Genomic DNA, 7250 nt, shown 5'->3' with positions numbered 1-7250 from the left:
TATTGAGAGCTAATTGACTCAGAATCTCTTTCACAGCTCTCATCTTCCTGCAGGTCTAATGCATTACACTGCATGATCCCTAACTGTGTACTATTGCTGTGTTTGTTAGTTGAGCCATTCTTTATCAAAAACTGACAAGCAGCATTTGCTTCCTCCAAATCATTGAATAAGGATTCTACGGAGGACTTAAGCAAGTTATTGTTAGTTTGTAGACGAGTGATTTCATTCTGCATCCTAATCTTTTCTTCTTTCCACATTGTTTCACTTGCATAGTGGCTTTTAGTAGCTATTACTCCCAGACTGAGTTGCTCATTTTCAGCCTCTAGCTCCTCTACTCTCCGTCTAGTAACTTTGTATGATGCAAGCAAAGCTTGCAGCGCATTAGCAATTTTTCCTTTTTTGTTCTTAGGCATTTTAGGGTAATTCTCAAATTTAGAAATGGCCCATTCATATGGTTTCCCAGTATTTTTTTCTATTCCATCAAACAGTCCCTGAGGGCCATGCTTCGCAATGTATTTAACAATCAATTCTTCCATTTTTTTAATTCTTATTGAATTAAAGTAACTCTGACCGTAAGTTATATATAACTTTTTAGCCCACAAATCCTCAAGCTCAGAAATAAGCTATTTTAGACATAAAACAGTGCCACAGTACGTCGGGCAAACCCACTGCTTCGGGTAACTTTAACTGTTTTAAACTTCACAAAGTCACGGTATGTCTGACTCACTACACTATAAACAACTGATCTAATAAAACTTTGTTACCACTGTACATCGGGTTAATTCAATTACTTTAGAATTCACACAGAATTATATTAAATTATCAACAAGTTTCAGTTACTTTAGAAACTTTTCTCAACAAGCACTTTGCTTCAGTTACTTTAAAAACAATGATTCAAATACAGCTCTGCCACAGTACGTCGGGTTAATTCAATTACGCTAGAATTTAAAACAGAGTTGTACAGAATAGGCTTGTTTAATAACTCCTCCTACTAGTACTGAACAAACTATATTTTCTTCTGTCCTTAATACTTCTTTTCTAGAATCTTTTAAACGAGGGGATTATCTTGATAAAACAAGCAAAATAAAAAAAAAAACACTTTTCTTACCTCATTTGTTTTAGGAAAAACCCCGCGCTGCCTGGCTCGCCAATGTGAGAAAATAGATGAGAACGTCTTGAAGAAAAAACTAAGTTTTATTCCAGAAAAGTAGTGTCAAAGTGGAGACAACACTTCGGATTCATCGGAGTTGGAACTGAATCCCGATCATCCTCGGTTTAAACATCTTATACTGTTTCTTCCAGCTTAACATGTTAATAAGCTTTCACTTCAAATGTAAATTAAGAACAACAATAAAAGTGATTTTCTTCCGTTCCCAGACCTTGAGTAGACTTTCAGGTGAGAATACCAACTGTTATGATAAATGAGTTTAAACAAAATTCCTTTTGGTCAGCAGATGGTTCTTGATGGCTCGCTGCCGCTCCCATGCTATAAGAAGTAAATTATCATTCCAAAGACATTATTTACATGCTTAAATGATTTACTTGAGGAACTCTCCTCTCTGTGATAATTAAGCTCTTTGTTAAGAAAGGAGCATGGAAGACTTGTGAAATAAAGTAGAAGTTGGTTCGAGGCAGACTTAGTTTCTTACACTAGGTACAGTTAAACATTATATGCAAGGGTATTAAAACCAAAAATATTAATACAAGAGAGAGGGAAACTTTGCAAAACATATGATTAAACATATAGAGAGTAAAGTTTATATGAAAACATCAGTGTTAAACAAGCAGTTTAAAGAGTCCTTTGTAAGCCGTTCCTGTGTTTAATGCCGCATGGCACATTCCTTTGGGTCGTAAATACCTTGGTATCAGGTTTCGAGTCTTCTCTGGGCAAAGTTGGCTCGGTTGTGGAATAAAAAGCAAAATAATTATGTGTCTGGTTGGCCATATTCATTACAACTAATTCCCACAAGAGCATTGATATTTCCCATGTTTTGTTTTGTCTTTGTGGGAGGTAATAGCATAACTCTAAATGTTTTAAAGGAGCAAAGCTATAAAAGCATACACAAAAGCTTTCCACACTATTTCTCTTTGTGCTCTGTGGGCTCTCTCTTTAAGCTGTCTCAATTATAAATGACCTCTAAGCAAAGGTTTTCTGTCAGTGTGATTTTGTCTCAGGTTTTTGACAGTGAAAGTGACAGAGGAGAATGTGACTGAGACAGAATAATCTTGAGGTAGACCCTGATTATGAGGCATCCTCCTCAGATGAGAATGACACTCGTGTTGACCTTCCTGTTGTCTCTCAACCACCAGCAGACACATTACCTTCCAAAAATGAAAAACTATTATGGTTCCGCTTCCCACTTAAACGACAGGGTAGACTGAATGCTGCTAATCAAAATGGTTTCAGGGCCCACCAGATATGCTGTCAGTCATGTTCAAGACATGAAATCAGCATTTCAGCTTTTCATTACACCATCAATTAAAAATAATATACATGAAATGGCAAACTTAGAAGGGGGGAAAGGTCTATGGGGACAACTGGAAAAACTTTAATGTGACTGATTTGTAAGCCTACATCGGGTTGCTCATTTTGGCAGGAGTGTACAAGTCCAAAGGAGATGCAAAAGCAAGCCATTGGAATACTGACACTGGAAGGTCAATGTTTTCAGTCACCATGTCTCTGAAGACATTCCATGTTTTCTCCCGTATCATATGCCTTGATGACAAAGAAACAAGGCAGGAAAGATGAGAGCATGCAAAACTCACAGCAATACGGGATGTATGAGACAAGTGGGTCCAGCGGTTGCCAATTCTTAATAATCCAGGCCCCCACACCACTGTGGATGAATATCGGCCATTCCAGCCTGATCTCACAAGAAAACTTAAGTATTTTACGTTTTGGCTATTTAGTGGCTAATTCGTACAAATTTATACGAGTTCAGTCGTACGAAATTGTCCGATTTTAAAAAGGAGGAATGGCGCCTAACCCCACCCCTAAACCCAACTTTCATTGGGGGATGAGCAAATCGTACTAAAATGTACGAATTAGATCGTACGAATTCGCCACCAAATGAAAAATTTACGAATTGCTGTGAGATTGTTTTGGCCATTCCGTGGCCGCTGTCTCTTTAGACAACATGCCCAGCAAACCATGTTTTTTTTTTTTTGGTGTCAAATTGACCACATACATAATTGTGTTCCAGTCCTTGCTAAAAGAAATTGTAATTATTTTCATATGTTAGAAATAACAAAAAATATATAACAATAAAAAGTACAAGGTCCCACTTTATATTAAGTGTCCTTAACGACTATTTACTTACATCAAAAAATAAATACAATGTACTTCCTGTGTTTATAATGTATTTGAGAACACTTGTGGTGCTTTTGAGCTGGGATAGAGGTTGGGTTATGGACAGGTTTGGTGGCATGGGTAGGTTTAAGGGTGGGTTAAGGTGTAAAGGATGGTCAACAGTGTATTTACAAATGTAATTACAAAAGTTAATTACAGATGTAATTACATACTTTTATTTAATCAAACATAAGTACACAGTAAATACATGTATTTACACAATAAGTACATTGTAACAAACTATTAATTCCTATGTAAGTACATATTAGTTAAGGCCACGTAATATAAAGTGGGACCAAGTACAAAACTAATAAAATAACAAATATATACAGTTGAAGTCAGAATTATTAGCCCTGCTTTGAATTATTGTTATTTTTAATTACATTTCCCAAATGGTGTTTAACAGAGCAAGGAAATTTTCACAGTATGTCTGATAATATTTTTTGGTCACACTTTACAATAAGGTTCATTAGTTAATGTTAAGTAATGCATTGACTAACATGAACAAACATTGAACAATACATTTACTATTGTATTTGTTCATGTTAGTTAACGTTAGTTAATGAAAATACAGTTGTTCATTGTTAGTTCATGTTCACTCATGATGCATTAACTAATGTTAACAAGCATGGACTTGACTGTTAATAATGCATTAATAAATGTTCAATTATGATTAATAAATGTTGTACAAGAGTTGTTCATAATTAGTTCATGTTAGTAAATGCATTAACTAATGAACCTTAATGTGAAGTGTTACCATTTTTTCTTCTTGTGAAAGTCTTATTTGTTTTATTTTGGTATAAGAACAAAAGCAGTTTAACATTTTTTAAAAACCATTTCAGGGACAAAATCAATTGGACTCTTTAAGCTAATTTTTTTTTTTTCGATAGTCTACAGAACAAACCATCATTATACAATAACTTGCCTAATTACGCCAACCTGCCTAGTTAACCTAATTAACCTAGTTAAGCCTTTAAATGTCACTTTTAGCTGTATAGAAGCGTCTTGAAAAATATCTAGTCAAATGTTATTTACTGTCATCATGGCAAAGATAAAATAAATCAGTTATTAGAAATGAGTTATTAAAACTATTGTTTAGAAATGTGTCAAAAAAATCTTCTCTCCGTTAAACAGAAATTGGGGAAAAAATTAAACAGGGGGGCTAATAATTCTGACTTCAACTGTAGATACTTTTCCCATTTTAAGTGTAATGTCAGAGTGTTGTTAAGTAGTCAACAAAGACATTAATGGCCTGACACTAACCTTTTGGCAAATAAATAAATAAATAAATAAATAAATAAATAAATAAATTCAAATCCAGGAGGTTTTACCTTGCTGGGCTTAAATTTACCCCAGAGGAAAAAAGGTGTTAGCAGATTTTAAGGTAACAGGATGGTTAAAATATATATTTAAGCAGAATCTTTATCTTCTTAGTTTAAAATTAAACAAGAAATTCACAAATAAAAACAAGTTCACAAACTTAGCCATGTTATTTAGCCATATTTGTGATTATATATTAACATTTGTATGTGCAGTATGGTATGAACAGTCTACTATTCATGGGGCCCCTCAGTTTTGAAAAGAAGTATAACATTAAAATTGTAACGGTTATGTGCAGATTTTACAACATAGAAAATTAATAAAAGAGATATATGATTAATATAGGCTTCTTAGAATTGGTTGGGCCCCCCTAATTCCCTTGGGCCCAAATCGGCTGCTTACCTCTCTTAATGGTTAAGTCCACCCCTGTCAGGAGATGCAACTGGGCCCGCTTAAATAATATAGCATTTTCTCACGGAAAAAACAAATATTAAGTTCACTATCTGTGCAAATCAGCCAGTTTCAGTAGTGAAGTTCATGCAAAGTGCAACATATACATTTCAAACACCAGTACAAAGCACTTTGTTGCACTTTGTCAAAAAATATCAATATTTTTATACATATCCACACATAATCTTACTTTCGCTTTGCTTTTTCACGCGCTTTATTCTCTTGAAGATAATGCAGTGACTGAACTCATTTCAATACCATTGATTCAATTAATTGTATAAGACGATGGTGTAAATGGCTGTCGATTGACGTGTTGTTTGTTTTCCATTTAAATCTCTTAAATTATTGTATGTGATCTCGATTATTGGACTTTGTAACTGACAAGGGAAAAACGTCAAAAACATATAGCCTACACACTAGATGTCTTACAGGTGACGCGGTGGTGCAGTGGGTAGCACGATCACCTCACAGCAAGAAGTTTGCTAGTTCGAGCCTCGGCTGTGTCTGTTGACTTTTCTGTGTGGAGTTTGCATGTTCTCCCTGTGCTGGTGTGGGTTTCCTCCAGGTGCTCCGGTTTCCCCCACAAGTCCAAAAACATGTCCTTTAGGAGAATTGGGTAAGCTTAAATTGGCCTTAGCGCATGTGTGTGATTGAGTATGTATAGGTGTTTTCCTATGATGGGTTGCAGCTAGAAGGGCATCGGCTGCGTAAAACATATGCCGGATAAGTTGGCGGTTCATTCCAGTGTTGCGACTCCAGATTAATTCAGTTAAAAAGAAAATGAATGAACAAGATGTCTTAAACTGTTACCGTTTACTGTTGTGCTTAACAGTAGGGCAATACAATATTGAAAATTCAGGATTCAATAATGAATATTGAATAAATATTGAGATTTCAACATTTCAGTGAGCAGGTCGACGCACACACAGAGTGCAATGGTAAAGCACGCTACATGCCATTTGTGTGCATAAATTAAAACATTTCATATGCGAAATAAATGCTGAAAATTCTTTAGCCAAAAATGGTAATGTATTAACTATCTACCACTTAGGCTAATATGCAAAGATTGTTTATATTAGTTATTAGAAAAATAATAATGTCCATATTGGCCCTGGTTCATTAAATAATAATTAATAATATTACTAGTGGTGGGCCATTATCGGCATTAACGCAAGACTCTTATCATGCAATAGAAAAAAAAACAAAAAAAAAACAAATCGGCGTTAATCTATTCTCAAAGTTGGGTTGGGTGCTGGGTCTATTCTACGCAAGCTATGATGACTTACACCTTGATATTTTAACGTAGATGTATACCAGAGAGCCGTCTGATAAAAAAAGTGCCCAAATCAAATCAGCAGGATGCCCTTCTGGATCTTTCACTAACTTCAAAGACACTACTGACTATGTTTACATGGACATCTGTCATTTGTATTAATAGACAACAGTATAATTAAGGTGTTTACGTGAAGTGCTTTCATGTAAAGTTTCCTGTAATTTTGAGTGACTTTAACTGCAATTCGGCAGTTTCACTTTAACTCATGGAAGGGTGTGTGTGTGTGTGTGTGTGTGTGTGTGTGTGTGTGTGTGTGTGTGTGTGTATATATATATATATATATATATATATATATATATATATATATATATATATATATATATATATATATATATATATATATATATAGTTATTATTTAAAGTTATTGTTTAACCATGGTTTGTTCTGTAGATTATCAGAAAAAAAATTAGCTTAAATAAGTCTAATAATTTTGTCCCAAAAATGTTTTTTTAAAAAACGAATAACTGCTTTTATTCTAGCCGGAATAAAAGAAATAAGACTTTCTCCAGAAGAAAAAAATATTGTCAGACATACTGTGAAAATTTCCCTGCTCTGTTAAAAATTATTTGGAGAATATTTAAAAAAGAAAAATATATATAAAAAAGGGCCAATAATTCTGACATCAACTGTATATATAATTTGTTTTTATTTACAATGTTTTCCACTTGTTCTACCTCTATGGTATATGGTAATGTCCACAGTTCTTCTTCAGGAACAGTGAAATATAGCAAATCTGTTACAACTAAAATGAAAATACCTTTAGGGATTTTGAAGTCAGAAATAAACGAAAAAGCAGG

Source organism: Danio rerio, chromosome 19, assembly GCF_052040795.2.
Source record: "Danio rerio strain M-AB ecotype USA chromosome 19, GRCz13ab, whole genome shotgun sequence".
In the NCBI taxonomy this organism is placed as follows: domain Eukaryota; kingdom Metazoa; phylum Chordata; class Actinopteri; order Cypriniformes; family Danionidae; genus Danio; species Danio rerio.
Note: the sequence above shows the minus strand (reverse complement) of the source record.